The 20,273-nt window shown below is 37.2% G+C and overlaps 1 protein-coding gene across 1 annotated transcript in view; it reads right to left on the bottom strand.

The window, feature by feature from the left end:
* ESR1 (estrogen receptor 1) overlaps positions 1-19,816 on the bottom strand; it is a 174,868-nt gene extending 155,052 nt beyond the window's left edge. The window contains exon 1 of the mRNA XM_067294757.1: positions 19,745-19,816. The gene's annotated coding sequence lies outside the window, so the exon portion shown is untranslated. The remainder of the gene's footprint in view (positions 1-19,744) is intronic.
* Between the last annotated feature and the right edge of the window lie 457 nt (positions 19,817-20,273).

Below are 20,273 nucleotides of genomic sequence, written 5' to 3'. Positions count from 1 at the left end.
ATTTGCAAGAGTACAGACAATCACCTAGAAACAGAACAGAAGAAGGTGACTGGAAATGGACTGGAACAGATGCGAGATATGTAAGAATAGCCATATTGTTTCAGACCCATCTAGCCCTGTATCCTGTCTTCAGCAAGCATGGCCATAAATGGATGCTCAATGAAGAGAACAAACGCGACAAGTGTATGTGACATTTCTCCTATCCTCATAGCTTCCATTTTCTGCTCACAGGATTTGCTGAGCCTAATCCAATTGTCTATTTAATAATGCTAAAAAAACCTCTCTCTTTCAAGTAGTTTTCAGTCTCCCTTCAACCTGTATAAACAATTTGCATCCATAACAACCTTTGGCAGGGAATCTCACAAACCTATTACCTATTGGGTGAGGAATTACCTCCTTTCTCTTGTTCTGAACCTCATTTATTCAAGCTTCACTGGATGGTTTAGGGGCCTTTCTTTTACTGGAAAAACTAGTTAACGCTCAGTCCCTCTCCACTCTCTTCATTACATTCAAAACTGGGGTCCGAAAAGACCCATCAAACCAACACCTAAGACAACTGGAGGAACCTGAATTCATTAAACATCTCCCTGCTTTATCCGAAACTTCTGAATATAATTGCATTTCTCCTTTGTCACAGCACTGAGGCTGTCCTCCCTTAGCAGCTGAGTGCCCAGTTTCATGACTAAGGCAGGCTGGAATATGAAACAGAAGCAGAACAGCCTTTAAATCCTCTGTGGACAACTTAGAGTGCTCTGAGTATGTCTAGCACATATAGCAAAACAAAAAAAGAAGCCTTAGAAAGAGTAAGTTGTTTATTTTATTTTATTTTTAAGTGATGAAAGTATGAGTGGAAGCAAGACTGTAGCCTTGTGGTTAGAATTTTCACTGGGAAAAACTTGCATTTTGGTCCTGCTCCCAGAACGATTTGTGTTTTATGCAAAATCTGTTCTCATACAATATTCATAAAATAAGTTTTAGGCTAACGTTGTAATGTGCAGCCTCAAAAACTAGGAAGTGTAACAGTTTCACTTGTGGTCTATTTTAGCTCTAATAGCTACATGCAAAGTATACATGAAGGACCTGTAGCAGCAAGAGAGCAATGCAGGTTCAAAAACCTACTGTGGACAGAGTATATGTAGCCGTCCATTGCCAGTAGTAAGTCGAAGTTCCTGCTTATGGAAGAGACAGAGACTGACTGGAAAGATCCGGCAGCCAACAAATGCTCTAGTCATTAGATACAGAACAAAATTTATACTTATGATATCCCTCTCTGGACCCATCCTTCCTTGAACGCATATTTAAGTGTGAGGTCAAAGAAACAAGAGTTTCCACATTCTCAGTATAGTCCTGGATTACAATGCATACTTACACATGCAATCTTTCATTCAAAACATAGCAAGGCAATTACAAAGTGTTCTAATGTTTTCTGGGGGGAAGGATTAAGGTATTACATTAACATGAATTACAGTTTTCCAGCTCAAAAATAGAAACTATTTTTCACCAGATTTCTCCTCACTAATGATTAGCTTCCTGACAAATTTTCAACTAATGTTTATTTTTATGCCCAGACTACCAGGAAAAAATTAATATTTTGCTGAGTGAGAAAAACTAAGGAATTCTAAAGTGAATCTGCCACATCACTCGGAACTTAACTCAGTTTTATATTTGTATATATAATTGTAGACCTTGGTTGATATACCATAAAAGCAGTAGTCCAGTGCTATAAAACTATGAAAAGTAATGGTTAGAGTGCTGTTAACTTGTTTACTTATCCTCATTATAGTATGCTACAGTAATTCATAAAAAACATTCATCATGAAGTTCTTTTGTGCCTGACATATCCAAAGGTTTTCACTTCCCTGTGTCCCAATCTCATATACATCCTGTAACTATGTAATACCTCACCCAATCTCACATTATAATTTATATGCTAGTACTAACCAGTGTCCTCAAAACTGTTTAGAAATATTAAATATCAGCAATATCTTTCCTTGTATGACACAGGGAAGTTGCAAGGTTCATCCAACATGCACCGCTTTAGTGATAGAGCAGGTTTAAACCTAGGAAAAAGAATAGTAGTTTCTAGTTTCTTGATCTAACTATGCAGCATTTCCTCACTGAATATCATTCATCAATAAACCGTATGTCTCAAAGCCCACTTTCAAGTACAATGTAATATTTTGTAGGATCTCAACTTCTGACAAAACTAAGAAATTTGGAGCAGAAATCAGGCAACATTTGAAAACCAAGAACTATGAAATTACTATTCCTGCCAGCCAATATTACATTATTCCCACCAGCACCAGCCAGTATTATATTTTTCCTGGCAATAACAATATTCTTCGCTGTCCAAAGGTGGCGAATACCCATGGAAATGATTTCTATCAAACAGACATGAAAGCCTACGAGAAGATACCACTGTACTGTAATCCAGACTTCTATCTCAGCATTTCACTGCAGGATCTGCAGCTGGAACAGATGTAACTGCATTGAGAAGTGGTAGGATTAGTCAGAACAGTCTGAAAGCCACTCTAAGTGGCTTAATAAATAAAAAATATTTTTTTTCCCCAAAAAACACATTTTCCAATTATGCAATTTTCTTATAGCGGCTACTTAGCAACAGCTGTTATTTTGCATACAGGAATCCTCCTGGTACATTGTAAGAGCCCCAGGCAAACTTGCATATACAATATTCATTATTCTGAATGCACAAGGGTAAAAAAGGTACTGAGTTCAAAATAACAGCTTCTTATTTGGCAACTCTTGCAAAATAAATATCTTTTGCCTGCATTCCAGACACAATTTTACATTATTAATCAGAATTGACTTCTCTCTATATGAAAAAGAAATTCTAAAAATCTACAAATCACTGAAATCCTTTCCTCATCACTGCCTTCAGCAACATTGGGAGCCACAATAGCTCTGCAACTGTTTCAGATACCATTTTCTATAATTCTAGTTAGAATAAGTGATCGAACATTACAAATGCTGGACACTTGCCTTCCCTAGTATGTCTAACAATACCAACAGCAGGGGTACTTTGGGAAGAACAATGGAATGTTTAGAAAATTTGATGGTACCACCATACCACAGCACCATCAAAATATACCTAGTGCAAGATCAAATCCATTTCTAGTTCATTATAATTCAGTAGCACTGTGGTTATTCAAAGGTGTTAATTAAAATCTGGCTGCACCATTAAGCCCCATCTGTTCTCCCTTCCTCTCTTACCCTGTTGGGAGATTAGCTGGAACATTCATATCCACAGAAATAAATCATGACCTGCAAAGATGGGTATCAGATTAATACAGGAATGGGTGCAGCATAAAGAAAGATGCATTGCTACTGTGTAATGACTGTGAACCTAGTTCAGCAAAATCTTCAGGCATGTGCTTAAATTTCTGTGAAAGTTCTTTAAAGCCGTTGTCAAGGTTTGAAACTTTGATAAGACTGAGATCCTGCACTCTCTTAGATTTTCTTTCCAGACTTTCAAGTACTCCTTTTCAAGTAATTTTTGTCTCCATTCTTCAGCTTTTCAACATCCTTTTAAAATCACAGGCAAATAAAACGGTATTTCTTTGCTGGTATTCTTAGAGCACCCTTCTCAATCCTTCATGCGGTTTCCCCTTTACAACATCCAAGGATTATATTATCTCTTTTTGTCACAATATTGCACAGGCAGATCATGGTTGCTCAACTCCCTCCACGTTCTTTTCAGAACCATTGTTTCCAGAGACACAGAGTAAGATTAAAATAAATGTGCAAATACAACATTTGCTTGGCTCATTCTGTGATTCACCCCCAAGACCCTGTTTCCCTGACAGACTGCAGCGAGCGCTGTACTTCTGAAGTATTCTAGGTATTCTGAAGCCCTTCCAGAACAGCTCTACCCTCACGCAGAAAGGCTTGCATCTTCTTCACTTGAGACCTGGCACAGAACGCATATCCTTATCACTCTGGTACAACCCTCCATTTTCTGGAACATAAAAAATTACAATTATAGTGCCTCAGGGCCGCATGGGTGGCACGTGTTCCTGGCGCTAGGTGGTATGGATGTAATCAGCTCACTCTACAAAGGGCTGACCTTCAGTTTGTTCATTGCTGCGGTCCACACAGTATGGACACAACCTAAGGCGTTATTTACTTTTGAATAGATGGGTCATTGTGTAATCCAGTACAAGGAAAAAAAATTGTATGGAAAAATACTGCTGCTACTCCAAAACAGCTAGATGAATGACGTTTCTTTGATGAGATGAAGTTTCTCGCTTGCTAATGCAAGCATCCTGAAAAAGGGATACAAACTGAATTTGGAATTAGGTTGAACAAACTCATCTACAAATACATTTGTCTCTACTTGATTACCATTCACTGAGGACAGGCAAACTGAATATTACAATGCTCCTTACCTGGCTTAATTCACTAACTCTCCAAAATATTTGCAGGCTTTCACTTAGAAGACAATACTAAAATATTATTGCTATGATGATGCTTCAATGACTGGAGACAATGAAGAGAAACATGTAAAAATTGGTCCAGAATGAATGCTTTCAGCAGACAAAGTAGGATATCATGCAATGCCCCTGCAATCAGCATTTATGACATAGAATATCATGAACATTGGTGTAACACTCAATGTTGACAAGGGAAAACATATGTGAAACAGCACATTTCTTTAAGCTAATTTATTCTGACCACCTTGAAGACAGTAGTGGTTTGGCTTCTAACTTAAGGCATAACTTTAAGACCTTAAAAGTCAAAGCTAGGAAACAACTCTGGAGCTAGCAATGTTGGTTACAAAAGTAGTTAATTTGAACTAGAAAAATAACATTCTCTAGAAAAACTGCAGAAAGGGAGACATTTGTATATTAGCAGATAAAAGCTGGCATTCACTGAAAATATATCACAATTACTACCATTTGAAATACAAATTCTGAAAAGAAAGTAGACATATTTAATTATCCATTCAGAATAATTGTGTGTTGTTCTAGTATAAAACCCCATGCTAATTAAGCCAAAACCGAATAAGGTAATTTTACTGGAGTAGAAGGAATGGAGTAGAGAAGATCATCCATGCAAAGGCTTTAATCAAATGACTGCAGAAGAAAACAACTATTTAAGTAAGATTTCCAGGTGTAGACAAACTCACAGAAAATACAACATAGTAGAAAGCTCCGGGTAATCCACTGAAGGAAAACAGTGAAATAAAAATCAGTACCCCTGGTGCAGTGCGGTTATAAATAACAAAGCAATAAGCTCAGCTATTTGGTGTAGGAAAAATTAGGAATGGGTAGATGTGCTTACCTTTGATTTTACTACTGGAAAAGCTGTCTAGGAGGATTTAGTTTCAGGATATTCTTATTATTGTGTATTGGAAGAAAACTGAATGTCATAAAGATGGATCATGAAATCAGTGTAAGTATAGAAAATGTTATAATGTTCAAGAAATTATTTCAGTACTTAGCTATCAGAAACTCTATTTGCTACTGCTGTACTGATTTTATATTCTGAAGTGAAATGGTATTTGGACAATCAATTTCAACCTTCATTTGGAGAGGGTAGGGAGGGGCTAAGTTACAGATAACCACTTGTTAACCAAAAGCCTGGTTTGCAACTGGAACCTCCTACACCTAGAATAAATAAATCTTGACATCTAAGAATATTGGTCTGAAGTGACAGCAAATTTGTAAAAGTAAAAAAGATCTTAGTGACCACATTATATGATGTGTTTTCCAGTGCTTTCAAAGGAGAAAGCAAACATTAACAAGCATAAAAACATAGATTCATAGAGGAGGGTAGTCAGCCAACAGATTTGGATATATGCCAAAAGTCTGAAAGGAAAAAGGAATGGAGAGTAAGAATTTGTAGAGATTCAAAGCTGTTGAATGAAGCAATGAAATGGGAAAGATTTATGTTTTAGGTATTAGAAAAATGCTGCTCTGAAATTAACTGCAGCCTATGTTTTTTTTCTCACTCAACACTCCCCCATGGGTTTTGGCATATACTTCTTCTCAGTGACAATGTAGAATTAACAACACGTATAATCTCAGATAGAAGAGTCTTTTTTCAGCAAACACTCTTTTGGAATTGCCTTCTTAATGGAAATAAATGTCTGAATTTTGAAGTGCAGCAGTAATAACAGCTGTTAGCAGTAACGTCAGCCTAGTGGGTTAGAGAGAAATGGGACAGCCGTCCACAGCATTGAGAGAAAGATAATTGACACAAGTGAACTAGGCTAATTTGCCTCTGGCAAATAGGTTTCTCAGGGAGAAATTGCTGGGGGAGACCCTGGAACTCCCCTCCTCTGAAACAAGATGCCACCTTCTTCCTCACAGTTCATGAGAGTGGTTCATTAAGGGAGGCCAAAAAACCCCCATTTATTCCACTTTTTTCTTTTGAAAGACATGCTCACAGATGTCTGCACATAACAGACTTTCCACAACAATACTGCCATTCTTATTTGCAAAGCTCTGCATTTTAGATTCTTTTAAGAATGGTATTACAAAGCTTACACAGAGAGAGATCTACCACCACTTGCTTTTCTTACATCCATGTTTTGGACAGCAGCATGTACTGACATCTTTTTCTTCATTTCAAAGTTCTGCATTTCTGCCATGTTCTACCTTCCTTGACTACCAGTCACCAAAACCTAGCATCCAGCCACTGAATTTCCTATTTGTCTTCCAGGTCATGCCCTACTCTCATTGCCAGTGATACATTGAAAGAGAAAGATCCTACCACTAGCTCAGGAAGCCTCTGAGCTGCAAACTGCTGGAGATTGGGAAAGTATTTTGGGGAAAATATCATAATAAACTCATTCTATTCTTATATCCTTAACTATGCATCCACTGCTACCACTGTTGGAGACAGGACACTGGGCTACATAGACATTTGGTCTGATCCAGTGTAGCCATTCTTTTGTTCCTGGTGTTCATTCGAACCAAGCTGTGTTTGCTTAGCCTACTTAACTTATGTTTCAGAGATGAAATCAAATGTCTTTGTTCTCAGTGGATTATAGGACAGCAAGGTGCAAATAGACTGCATCTTACATCTATAAGAAAACTAGTTTAGAAATGTTCTACATCCGCTGATGAAAATACATAGTAGAATAGAGAGTTAAAAAATCAAGTCTACAGACAAGAATTAAAAACACATCATGCAGACTTGCTAACTAGTTTATCAAAAACAGAGAAATCTCAATTAGGGGTAAACTTGCTGTAAACTCTAACATCCACAGAATTCGATCTTATAGATACACCCTCATAACCACTGTTCTCCTTGGGACACAGGAAGTGTCTTCCCTCTAGCTTCTTTTGTAGAAACTTTGGACAGGTTCGCACAAGGCCCTGAGCCATTTTCTAGAGGGAACCCTCTTGAAAGGAATTGTAAAGAAATTCTCCTGAAAAGCTTCAAAAGCTGCCTGCTAATTCCAAATGATTATTACCAGCAGTTTAAAAATTTAGCAAAGTTTATATACAATCATAAAGCGCAGAAGCAATGCCACAAAAGAAAAAGAGCATCGCTCAATACAGACTCTGTATGTATCGAGGGCCCAGCTAAACTCTGTCTTGATTACAGTAACTCATTTCCACAGCTACAGGTGACAGGCAGCCCAAAGTGACCCATGGTCATAATGACATTCTCACATTCAAGAGGACAGAAGACATAACTGCTTCATGTTTGCAAACAGTGCTGAACACTATGATTAAAATTAAACAAGGGCAAGTGCTAAGTTAAGAAAAGCGAAATCAGGGGCATAACAATACCCAGCTATATGAGCCCTCGAGCAAAAAAAAAACAAAATGGCAACCCATTTATACAGTCTGAAGATTTCCTTTTACACAGCTCTTAGGATAGACACGGATCCAAACTGGGGTCTGCTCAGCCCTAAGCATATCATGCAGCATGAGCACAAATGCCTCACAACTAAGAGTGCCTATCCATCCCACAAAAACTCCTCACTAAACTCACACCTGCTTGCCCTTTTGGACTTATCTCAAATTATATTCATCACCAGGATGTCTGGCCACTTTTTAGAAGTGTCCATCCTGACCTATTTTCCTTCTCTCTCACCTAGCCTCTGCCCTACATTTCTCTTCCTGTGTCTCCGATAACTCTGCCTTCCATAATACTTTTTCCCAAGTATTTAGTAGTTTATATTCCTCACCTGCAAAACACCCCAGGAGTTTCTGAGGGAGCAAAGGGTAAGAAGTGGTCACAGAGTTATACCTTCTCCCTGGAAAATGGGAGGCAACTGCATCTTTTAAATGAAAGGGAAAAAAAGGGATTGGACTGAAAATAGTGACTGGCCATAGTTATCCCTCTCCAGCATAACTAGCAGGGCTCCCAGCAGTGCAGGGCAAGCTTTCTACGGTCCCACTGGTTCTCACAGATGAACTCACTCCATGGACTCCTATTCATTACTCAGAGATTCCTACAGATTATCCTAAAACCAGGAATGCATGCACATTATGTGCACTGTTTTACAACCATGAGTAATGTTCAGAATTTTAGACACAACACTGGCAATGGAGTTATAACATGTCCATCTACTCATCTGTCCCTGCAAAATATCTAAGTTGTATAAACTTTCTGGAATTCAGAAAGCTGCTTGGACAAATTATTTTCAGATATGACATCTAAGATTCACCAAAAAAGAAGACAAATGCTGGGCATCAGGAGGTTTTGAAGTTATCAAGATCCACACTTATAAGTAGACTGTAGGCAGTATTGGTAGTATTATTGGGAAGAAAGAAGACTAAGATTATGGCCACTATTTGGTTGAAGATTGTCAAAGGGAAGGGATAGTTTTGTATTTTTTATTTGTATATTTAAAATGAATCAATATTAATTTAAAAAATCAAAAAATTTAAATAGGAATCAGGTTACCTTTTAGTGATATCATTCCAGTTTCTCTCTTTTTTTTTTCTAACTTCATTTGTCTAAGTAGCGGGCTTTCCCTTTATCCTTCAGTCCCTTTACCAGCTTCTTCTCTGCTCTAAGATATCATAGTCCTTTGTGAACTGTAGTGAAATCTCAGCCATTCTTGCAGCAATAAGATGATGTCACTAACAAGAAGTTTCCAAGAATATACATGTAGGAAAAGAAGAGATCATTTCAGAATGAGAAGACCCATGCTGAATAGCATTTTATCACTTTCCTACAACATACAAAAAGGTGACTGGAGATTTGCTGTCCCCACATGTTAAAAGGAAGGAACAGAAAAGCAAAATTTTATTTTTTCTGATAAAGACCATCCATCCTAAGCTAGGATCCAGGGAAAAACACAGCAGTGTTTCTGGCACATAAGGTGGTTAGGAAACTCTCATATATACTTTTACACACTTAAATATAGTTCTGCTTAAATGTCTGAAAGTTTCCCTAGAAATTAATCATTTTTGATCCCTCTTTTCTCCTTACCATTTTCCACACAGAACATGATGCAATGTCATTTCACCAGATGACAATGCCCAAGATAACACCAGCTATTAGAGCAGATGAACTTTTCTTCACATGTGATCCATTTTTAAACACTGAGCTGATTGAATTTATTGAATGTCATATACATATTGTCATATTTTCTGCACAGTGCAGATAACATATGATCCTAACAGAGAGGGGTAGCTGAACTGGAGGCAGAGGAAAAATTTAAGTTCCCATGAAACAAGTTGAGGACCAGGATTTCAATGGTGGCATTCTCTGAATGCTTCCAGTGTTCTGCTGATAACCCGAAAGAGAGGTGGAGGAGCAAAGATTTAATGCCTGCTTTAGAATATGGCAGAAAGAAAAGAGATTCAGATTAATTGGGAAGTAGGGCTGCTTTCTGAAATAAAAGGAACTTTAACCTGAAGAAAATAGGATCCAAAACTGATGGTGCTTAAAACCAAGAAAGAAGTTTATGAATAAGGTTTTTCATAGAAAAGTGAGAAAAGGCCAATGGAGGAAGGAGAACACACCATATAAGGTGACATCTCTGTTACGGATGAAGATATGAAAATTGAGTGTCATCAATATCAGAGGATGGAAGCAGTCAAAGAGGCAACAGCAAACAGATTGACTTTAAATAGAGCCCCAAGAGAATGAAAAGGATGGTACACATACTACCACATGAATGCTGGAAGGTGTAAGAAATATGATGATGGAACTGCAATGTCTAGCCCTAAATGAAGACATGGACATCCTGGGCATATGGGAACCTTAATGGAAAACCTGTAACACTAACATACAAAATACAAAAGAAAGATAGAGCAAGCAGTGCTTCCAATTGATAGTGTATCTCTGTATGTTAAAGAGAGCTTAATCAAAACAAATTGGTAAGCTAAGGACCTCAGGAAGTAGCATAGACTTCATAGGGACTGAAATATCAGGCCTAAATAGGGAGGGCTGAGTCTGAGTCTACCAACCATAACAGTGACATGGATATTGATACACTGAGGGACATCAGGCAACACAGGGAGAAAATGCAATAATATAGGGAAATTTTAGTTATCTCTGTGTACATAAATAAAATGTTGTATGAGGATATAACACAATAACCAACTTAAAGACACCATCAGTGACTGTTTCATGGAGCAGCTAATTAGGTAGTCCACAACAAAAGATGCAACATACGACTTCGTTCAAAAATCTTGAATAGTTGAAGAGCCTTTCTATATAGAGACCACAACATATTTAAATTCAACATCTCTGCAGGGGTATGAAATTCTAAACAACCATTACAATTGTCCCCAACCTCAAAAAGACATAAAAATAAGGATTCCTATTAAAAAGGAACCAATGGGGGCAGCTAAGAGAATTAAATCCTTAGAAGTGGCATGGAAGCTATTTGAGGACACCATCACATAAGTCCACAGTCTGTTAGGAAAGGCTTGAGAAAGTACAGTGGGAAGTCAGCAGGGAAAGGGAGGTAGAATAGAAGCAAGAAGGCAACTTTCCAGAAGCTGGAATTGTGTCTAAATGAAGAAAACAGAAAGGATTATGAGCTCTGGCAGATAAACGTAAGCAGGTCAAACAAGAGTCCAAAGAACAACTGAAGAACAAAAACTAATACTACATTTTTCTTGAAACACATTAGGAGCAAGAAGCCTGCCAAAGTGTCTGTGGGGCCAACTGAAGATCAGGACACAAAAAGAGCAACCAGAGCAAAAGCGCAATCCTTTGCAGTAGTGTGCGGAAGCAACTGGGGAGTTTTCAAAGATAACCAGAGGTTTCTTTATGAGAGACTCAGTAGAGGATCTGTCTGAAGTTCATGTGACTGTAGAATAGGTTATAGAAAGATTTGACAAAATGAACACTAACAAATCACCAGAAGCACTTGGTATTCACCCAAGATTTCTAAAGGAACTCAAGGATGAGATAACTATATTATAATAATGAGGAGTAAACTCTCAAAACTGCCTTCGTACATTAAGATTGGAGAGTGTAAAATATGACGATAACTTTTAAAAAATATTCTGGGAAGCTGCAGGCCTTACAGGCAAATTAATAGAACATATAAGAATAAAATTAAAAGGGATACCTGCATAAATATGATGTACTCAGTAAAAGCCAACCTGTTTTTTGTTATGGAAGATCTGCCTCATTAACTTCTTGTCATTCTTTGATTGAGCTGACACAGTCAGTTTTCAAAAGCCTTTTATTGAAGACTCTTGCCAAAGCCGTGAAGAACTGCTGAATGCCTTTACAAGATTGACTGGTCAAAAGTTAGGAAATGAAGTTCAATATAAACAAAGATGAAGAGATGCACATGAGGAAAATCAATCCTAAATTCCTATATACAGTACCACAGTGTAGGCCCTGAGCTGACCATTGACATGAGGGTGTGATCTTGGAGTCATGGTAGATAGTTCCACGAAAATATCAACTCAGTGCTCAGTTTCAGTCAAAAGAAGTAAATCAAATGTAAGGAATTCTTAAGGAAGGGACAGAGAACAGAATATAGAACGCTACCATACATCTGAATAAATCGGTTTTGTCTATATCTTGAATACTGCATGCAGTTCTGACTACTTCCTCCTAAGCAGGATATCAATGGATAAAAAAGGTTCAAAATAACAAGGATGACCAGAGGTCTGGATGTATTAGGAATGGTCCTCCAGTATGAGGGATGAACAATAAGATAAACTGGGACTGTAATCTGGAAAGGAGGTAACTTTGAGGGAGCGTAATAGAGATCACCCAAATCATAAATGAAAGAGAGAAATTGGGTGGGTTTTGACTGTTTACTCTCTTCCCCACTGGGCATCAAATGAAGCCAGTAGGAGAGAGGTTCAAAACAAACAGATAGTTCATACAAGAGGGAGCTCCTTGTCAAAGGATGCTGCAGATGGTAAAAGCTTAGCTGGATTCAAGGGGACATGGGACAAACTTAGAAGAGAAATCCACTGCAGATTACTAAATACACAAAACCTCCATCTGGCTCAAGGAAAAACTAACTAAACTAACTGAAAGCAGGGAGAGTATTAGAGGGAGTATACATGCACTGACTCTTCCCTCTTGCCCTGTTCTTACTTTCCCCCCGGAAGGAACAGGGCATTGGGCTAAAGGGAAGAGGAAGGATATGCTCAGCATCACTTTGAGCTTCCCTACAATGCCTGAAGCTGGATTCTAGCACATGTAGAGAGAAGGTCTCTGAACACATCTTTGACCTATCCTATAGATCTTATCCCAAAGCCTCAGATTACTGCTGCGTGCTCTAATTAGACTGTGCCATTCATAATGAGCAAATAGACCAGGTCTGTCCAGGTCCTGCACAGTCCCAGCGGGAAATAGGAAAGAGGAAGAGGATAGCAGTATCTTTTCCTCTTCAGCAGCACTTGATCAGGGAGAGCAGACTCTAGATTCAGTACATCGTCTTGGAACATTAGCATGCAAATATTATCATGTGCAGAAAACCATTCTACATCCATAGCTATTCATGCAAACCCTGTCAAGCACAAGTGTTTGGACAAAAGAGGGAGAAACTCCCTCCAATAAACCTGGTTATTTACTTCAAGTGCACTGAAGATTCTGCAGTCATGATACACATGAAATAGTTACACTCTGCTGTGTACTGTAATTCTTACCACTTCATTCATTTATGTGTTATGTGTTTAGCTCTTACAAACATTACTATTTGATTTAAAATGCAAGTCATTTGACTTCATTTTAGGAAGTCTCATGACACTGCCTGTAATTAAGGTTATGCAACAGTTCTTCTTATATTTTCAGCTACTTATAACAATTCAGACTGAAATTTATTGCTGCGATTTGTGTGCTATGCACAAGCTGATTTTTTTCTGGAGAATCTGAGATGTTCCCAAGGACGATGCTAAGGAAAACCCATTATTTCGCCTGCATTAAAAAATTCAGTGGCCTTTTATTGAACATCTCATGCAATTCTGTACTTTGCAGCAGAGATCAAAAACGTAGCAAAGCCTGACCTTTGTGTCAGGAAGGTCCTCGACTTCTCTGTGAAACTCCACTTCAGTTTGGCCCAGTTATATAGTTCTTATCAGAGAAAATCTCTCAGTCTAAGAGAAAAAATATTCTAGAATCTCATTCCCCAAATGTTTTAAAAATGTTATCTAATTTTATATTAACTTTCAGCTCAGTTGTACTAGCATTCTTTTAGCTTAAACAGCACTTGATGATTATGGTCCTTGATGCGCAGAGTTCAGTCATATCTTTCCTTACTTCCAGACACCTTTCAAATTATAGGTTATATATTTTTTTGCTCATTCTCTTGTTCAAATTAATTTTCTGGCATATGTGTGACTTGAATAAAGCTAAATGGGATTCTATAGAATATTCTAAAAGAATAAGTCCACTTATTAGTGATGAAATCTATTTCCTTCATCTAGAAAATCTATTATCAAAAAAAAAAATCAGGTTAGTCTTGCACAATCTACTTTTGGTAAATCAGGGTTTCATTTTAATTCTTTTCCTCTGTACCACCTCACTTTTATTCCTCTTTCCTTCAAAATGTGTTCTAAAGCATAGCAAGTAACTGAAGTCATACTGTAGTTAACCACTCACTGTTTTCCTTCTCAAATTAAAGATACTGTCTTTGGCAGTATATAATTGCAATATTTACAGCTTGACAGATGATAAAAATATCAGGCTTGGAATCTCAGGAATAATTTCTCTCAAATTATCTGATCCTCCTAATTTAAGTATACTCAACTCTGAGTTTTGATTTCACTTTCCTTTGGTCATCCATATCCATACTTATGGATAGGGAAATTCTTATTTCATATGTACTTAATACATACTTAATATAATACATACTTAAATACATACTAAAACATAATTATTTTCAGTTGTCCTGCCTGTGTTATCAATTCCTATTGAAAACCCAGAGAGGGTTTTTCTAATCATATCTAAATTATTTTCAGTGACATCTTCACCTTCAGAATACCTAACCTAAGAAACCATGTCTGATTTACAGAAGAGCTGAGAACTTAAAACTGCCACTTATGCCTCAGTTTCAGATTCATATACATAAAGTGCTTTAAAATGCTAAGTCCTAAGAAAAATAGGGTCTGAAAAGTCTCTAAATTCTACTAATCTTGGGTGTCTAATTTTTATCCCATCTGTTTTTGTTTCAGCTCACCATCTCTAAAATAGAAATAATACTGCCCTCTTGGCCTCAGTGATTTTAAAACTGTGTGTTATATTAAACCAACCAAAGATTCATTTCCTTAAAAGAGTAAACTTAATACAAGTGCCAATAATATTTTCGCAGCAAGCTTTAGAAAAAGGACTTTCCCATACATTACAAAATAATGATGAAAAACAGAATATTTGTTCATCAGTTATGCATCTTGTATTCTGTGCCTGAAGAAGAGATATTATGATAAAAAATATCATGCAATCATGTAATGACAGTTTGATCATATACTATGCATGCACAACAAAGCTAAATTAAGGCTTCAATAGCAGTTCTTAAAAATTTTGCAGTCTTCATGCTTGTCCTTTGATGTTAGGTATTTGTCTAGTGAACATGCATCACTGATAAGTTAGTTAAAAGTATCTCTCTCATTAGCATTGCGGCATCAAGTATATGTATCTATGTCCACTTTCAATCTGATATTCTAAAATAGAGTTTCACAGCTGAGAAAATACTTTAATGTAAATGGAGAAAACACATGGTTTCCCAGGCAACTTGCTGGAATGTGTGGCAACAGACATTGTCTGACACACTAAGAAGTGTTGTGATATCTGCCAATAAATATTAAATAGGATGAAAAAAACAATCATCTTCCTTATTTTCATACACAACAGCTTTCCAAAAATAAATGTAGAGAGGAAAGAGGAAGGCAAGCAATGTTTATAGGGTAACTGCAACAAACACACTATTCTTTGGAAAATGTCTTCAAAACTTCCTCTTGACTTGCAGTGGTAAAAAACCCACAGTCACCAAAAATTTCATTCAATTTACTCTGTCTACTTTCCTTCTTCTCTTCCTGGGTCAAATCAAGAGGAAAAAAAATCTCAAAAACATTAAATACACAGATGATGCAGACAATCAGTTCCCCAGGAAAATACAGCATTTATGCTGTGTTCAGATGCATACAGTAACTAATAATGGAAGATATATTTGCTTTTCGATAATCTAGTGGTTGCTTGAAGTTGACTCTTCAAAGCAACATCACTTTGAATATAATAACAATAATGTGTTTTGTCTAAAGAGGATCTTTAAAAGTAATTTGCATTCAAACTGAAGACAGTTAAATTCTGTCGCTGAATGCAGCTAATACTGATTGCCTTCAGAGGAAAAGGACACACGCATTTATCACAGACCAGAGTCTGCACACCAGAAACCACTTCTATGCCAATATGACTGGCAGAATGAGACACATACTATTTCTGTACAGATCAAAAGAGAAAATCTCTCTCATATTAGGTAACGGCTTCGTGTCAAAACAGTCCCATAACCATTTCTTTGAACTTCTTTGTGGGTTGTATGGTTTTCTGATCCAGGATTGAAGAAAACACATACACACACTTTTTTTTTTTTTTTTTTGACCAGTTTCCTGATCTGGATTACAGTACAATTCAATAGACTGTGCACCAGCACTACTAAAGGGGTGACACAGTAATTCTGTGAGAATCACTGGCAGGAAGACAGGAATATGTCAAGTCAACCTTGATATCAAACCCTTCATAATGTGAAACCACTGCCTTACTTATTTTCCTGCAATATCAAAATTCATATACCTCACCCATGGCCTTATTGGTTGTAGTTCATTCATTCTTAAAAAAGTAAATTAATTTTAGTATTTTAAAGGGTATTCTTATTAGCAACTAAAATAATTTTTCCATTTATTATTTTTAAATATAAATTCAACTCCAATCCCCTCCTCACACCTAAAATAATTTTCATATGAATGTGAAAGGCCTTCAAAGTCTGTCTAGATCCCTTTGAAACAAACTAAAACATTGTAGAAACTTCTATGTAAATACCGATGTACACACACAGGTGTACACACACGCAGGTGTACACACACACAAAACTAGCATGCATTATATGTGTCTGCAGTTCATGCTCATTTGCAAGTTGGAGACAGGACTGATACGTACATTTTTATTCTACATTGCTGGCAGTGGGAAATAAATTATTTTACCGACCATTGGAAAGCCGTATACCTGATTTGCAGAAAGGTTATTAAAATATTAATAGAACAGGCATTCAGAAATTACAATAAAAAGGTAATTAAAACCTAGAGTCTAGGATTTAATTTGTACAGTCTCAAATAACCACTTCTGGGAAAACATTGTGGTGTTGAAAAACCTTGGCCCAGGGCTTACTTCCCACAAACCATCTGTCTAATCAATTATTAGTTCATCAGAGATTCTAACACACAAACAAAAACAGATTTAATATGCTCTGTGTGAATTTACTGATGTCTCCTTTGCACTCAGGCTATATGAACATTCACGTACATTCACGTTATCAGTTTATGAAAAACTGATTAGACTCATGCACTTCCTTGCTGCTTATATAAATCTGAATGAGTACAGCAGGAGAAAAAGTATAGCAATTTTCTGATTAATTAAACTGCTTTTGAGAATATGTATTTAAACTAATTTAATCTGGCATAGTATTTAAATGGAATAAAACTTATTTTCAAATAGTAAATCTTTGATTGAGAAAATTATTTTTTCAAAATCACCCCAGTGCAAATACACACAGAAGTATACATTTCTATAAGTGGGTTATATATATGGAAAATAAAATGCCTACCCCACACTTCATTCCATACTGCAAGTCCTTGCTCCTTAACAAAGGAAATCATATTATCAGTGTAAGGTTCATCATCTCCCAGGGCTGAGCTCCTTTTATCCATTCTCTCAGTCTCTCCATCACTCATACTATAAGATGCACACATACAAACGAGAATAGAAACCCAAGGATCTGTCTGAAGTCCAGTCAGGAGATGCAAACATACACACCGCTTCTGCCACTGAAAAAATTACTTAAGAAACAAAACACCTAGAATGCAGAACAACTACAAAATAAAAAATAGAATAAGTTTTATGAGCCTTCTGTGGTGACTACTAAACTTACACAGATTATAATGCATATACCTATAGCACCCCCTGGCCTCCAAAATTAAGGGAATTGTTGCAAAAAACAAGTTTAAGCTTGTTACAGAGAATTTCTAAGGAGAGAAATGAGAGAACCGTGAATTGTCATTGAGCGGCTCTTTTGTCACATAGTTTTTCTATAGATGCAAAGTGATTTCTCTAGAGATAGCAATCCATAATATATATTTGTACAAAATATAAGGAGGAGACTTCCTTCATCAAGTCCAGAGACAGAGATGCTACCATACACAGATGACTATTTTTCCACATTCTTAATTGTAACTAAAGTTGCAATAACAGCTATGAAAAAGACAAATGAAGGATTTGTAGATCAGCCTGATACAGAATATTTAGGAAAATAGAAGAAACGGTGGCATTGAAAACCTAAATGCTTTGTCAAGTAAATTTCATTTCTGGTTGAATCACAGTGAGACTACAGAAAACACTGATATTTTTCCATTAGTAAAAGATGTTGCTAAGGGGACCCAGACAAACGAACAGGCAGCAGCAGAGAAAAAGCAAGCAAGGATGGTTGGAAAGAAAAATTTTCACAAAGTGTACAGTGGGTGCTCTCATAGGTGGAGAAGTTTGATACAGAAGCTTTTCTTCAAATAACTTGAAGTCTTTTAAAAGCAGCTAAAGGCATATTGTAAAAACATTATTTTGTCCTCTGTAAACTTGAGTGATGGTTAGATATTCTTCCTCAAATACGACAACTCTTATTTTGTTAATTTGGTGAAATATTTGCAATATTTCTACTCCCTCCCCTTTTCCGAAGTAGAGAGGTATTTCTTCCATTTGTCCCTTTCTGCACTCCCACTATTTCTACTTTTCCAATTCTGACAGGTTTACTTAGAGGTAAGAAATATACAACAACAGCATGTCTCTCTTTTGCCAGATTTTATAAGCACTCAGACTCTTTACACCCAACAATACTATGTCTCCAATCACCTTTAGAAGAAACAAGTTGCTATTGAATTAAATGAATAATTCAGTTAAAATACTAAGCCCCCTTCTCTGCCCATACAAAAAAATCTGGAAAAGCTCACATGCTCATAAATCAAATTTCTGTTACGAGAAAGAAGAAATCTTTGTTTTTAAAGAAAAGAATGAAGGCTTCATCTTTATACACCTCTGACCTTCGGTGTCATCAGGAGAGAGTGTACAGGTGCAGCAATAGCATGCTGATTTAAAATCTGTGAAGTGTACTCTCAGGTAAAAAGTACTAAACGAGTGACACTGTCCACCTTTCCCACTTCCCCAACTGCCAGGGAATTGCCTATGTCTGCTTTTTCATGTAACAACTGTTAGGTCTACAAAAGTAACTGTATGAAGTCTGAAGCCTAATTCTGCAGCAGCAACAATCATGTAAGTGGATGAGTTTAGATATACTTGCCCGAACTAGTCTTTAATGTTTGCTTAGCTCACAGGGTTTTGCAGAACAAGCTTATACTGAAATCACTGTAAGGTGCAAGAGCAACCTTTTAGTAACCTAAGTAAAACATATAGAAATCTACACTGAATGAATATCTAAGGAACACAGTAGTTTGAGTATACCTTTTCAGAGCAAAAGCAAAATACACTTTCAGGTCTGAAAGGAAAGATGTATGAGGGCGGGGGGAGAGAGAAGCAAGCAGCACCTCTTCAGAATGAACTTCTTGATATATGACATTATCTCTGTGAAAACATCACATTCATTATATATATATGAATACTTTTATATGTATATACATATATATGAATATATTCATTAAAGAATGAAAACCTAAGTCTTTCTCAATATTTGCTCAGAATCAGAGAAGGAAGCAGTTTTTCTCCAAAGAAAAAAAGTCACTTCAAAGATAATTACACACATTGCAGCTTTGTGTTTGCTTTCTTTCACACAGATTTTATGGCAGTTAGACTTACTTTGAAGTGAGAATAAGCTGCAGAAATTTAAGGCTGTTAAATCTAGCTGAATTCTCCCTTCAACTTCTTTGTCCAATCTGAAAACACTTCTGCAACCAAAACTACCTTTGAACCATGAAATAAATTGAAATTTCCTGAGCCACTCAAGGATGGGGGAAAAAGTCAGATGCTTTTTCATCACCTGAGCAATTTGAATATTTTAAAAGTATTCTGGCCATGCTTCTCCTCCCCACTCAAGACAACTTATGCAAACATTCCCACTGCTCACATTTGCTGCAGAGGTGACAGAGCTGGTAGCTGCACGCCTCAGGGAGACCTCCGAATGGCCCGTGCCACCAAGCGCCCCTGTCGCTGGGAGGAGCGAGGGCCTTCCATGAAGGAGTCAGGAAGCAGCACGCATGCAGGGAGGCGTTGCGCAGGGCAGAAAGTGTAGTCTTGATCAGCAATTCACGACAGCGTCACCAGCTGAGGAGCTGCAGAGAGAATGCAGGGATAGTGCGGAGGCTAGAGCCTGGAGGCAAGAAGAAAAAGAGCAAAAAAATTAAACAGATAATGACAGAAGAAAATGAGCAAGAGGGAAAAAGTGGTGACTCTCAGCCAGTAGGACAGGACGATCATCAGCCAAGGGACTAAATGTTAAGAGTTTCCTCTGAACCATGCATCTAGTGTGGCAGCTGTAAACTTAGATTCAAGAAGAATAGCATGGAAACACACACCTGACACTGTTCCAGCCTGGGCATTACAAGTGACTACCACAAAGCTGAATACACCTTCCGGCCAAAACAAAGCCTGAGCGT

The sequence above is a fragment of the Apteryx mantelli genome, chromosome 3, assembly GCF_036417845.1.
Source record: "Apteryx mantelli isolate bAptMan1 chromosome 3, bAptMan1.hap1, whole genome shotgun sequence".
Lineage (NCBI taxonomy): Eukaryota > Metazoa > Chordata > Aves > Apterygiformes > Apterygidae > Apteryx > Apteryx mantelli.
Note: the sequence above shows the minus strand (reverse complement) of the source record. Positions and strands in the feature narration are given on the sequence as shown.